We start from the raw sequence: 1,622 nt of genomic DNA on the forward strand, positions 1-1,622 counted from the left end.
TCTTCTTTTTAATATCCATTCAATTTTAATTATGTTACCTTTTATTATTTTACAATGTATTCCAAAAAATGCTGTTACAGTTGCCTTAACTGCTCTATATGATCTGGAATAAAAGAACACTTAGAATTAGAACACACAAACATCAAGCTGTAATACCTACTTATCCTGAACAATTACTACCAAAGGGATGTAGTTTTTAAATAAGCACATATGTGGCAATGCAAAATAAAATACAAATCTGTTAGAAGAGTAAACTTTGCTTTAGTGGCTATAGAAAGAAGGTGGTTTTATTTTCTTTTTTTCAACATATCTGGTTCTGGCAGCAAGTTATATTATGCATTTAGAGCAATAGGTGCCCTGAAAGTTTCTTTTTTTTTTTTTTCAGTTTGTGCATGTCACTTGAATCACAAACAAGACACATGAAAAAAACACCATCCTCAATAACCCCCAACAACTCTCCCTGCAGAAGGTCACAATGTTAGTGAACTCAAGACTCTCACTGGTGATGGTATTTTACAATGAAAACATAAGAAAATCCTTTGGGGTCCAATTTTCACATCACATTCTCCAAATAGTAAAATAGCAGCTCTACATGTGGATGAAAAAGAATTTCAATTTCTTCCTATTTGTTTTTAGTCATATCATATTAACATGTATCTGGATTTAGTTAATTTCCAAAAAGAAAATTTTAGTTACAATATTTCATAAATTTAATAAAGCATTACATATATGTAATTAGCACTTATCTGCCAAAAAGTATTCTATGTAAATGTATTTATTTATCTTACCTTCACTGAAGTTCTTTTTTTCTGTCTAGACATGAAAAACCAGATTAAGTGATCAATGCTGGCTTTATTTCTCCATAAGCAACAATTTGGGTCTTTTTCATTCAATACAACTGCAGCATTTTCATAATAAATTCACAAAAGGCAATACAAAGAAACATCTACTGAATAGGCTTCTGTCAAGCAATTCATGGTTTAAAGTTAGGCTCTACACCAAAATGGCATTATGGTATTATAGGCATTTGATTTTTGTTGTTTTCAGTTTGTCAGTTCTTTACTACCATTAATTTTTCTAGCAGGAGATAACATATAATCACAATGTAAGGCCTAGAGACCATTTACAGTTGTTTGCAATATCATGGTCAGACTTAACTCTCAAGAGCTGATATAAACCAAAGTGAAAAGAAGACAACTAGAACCACATTTATGTCATCACATTCAAATAGTCTCCAAAAACACTTTGCTAACATACATGTTTCCTTCTTCTTGACTGATTTTGTTAATTTTATTAAAATTATAATGAATAAGGCTGCAAAATTTTTGTGGAGTTGTTTTTCTAGAGGACTATGTTCAAGTGAATGTTTTTAATTTGCAAAATATCATTAGTAAAGTCCTTTCTATAAACATGGTTGGCAAAATAAGAAGGAACAAAAGAGGGTAACAAGAAATGTTTTCAGCTTTCAGTGAAGAATACCAAAGCATGTATCTTTCATAGTAAAGCATGTATATTTCATAGAGTAAAATATTTGGTAATTCATGCACAACTTGAGCTACAAGAAAACTTCTCTTCAGGTAGGTCCTGAGGTTTGAGGAGAAAATGAGTGTTCCTAATGACAT

Source organism: Colobus angolensis, unplaced genomic scaffold (assembly GCF_000951035.1).
Source record: "Colobus angolensis palliatus isolate OR3802 unplaced genomic scaffold, Cang.pa_1.0 Scaffold235, whole genome shotgun sequence".
Classification (NCBI taxonomy): domain Eukaryota; kingdom Metazoa; phylum Chordata; class Mammalia; order Primates; family Cercopithecidae; genus Colobus; species Colobus angolensis.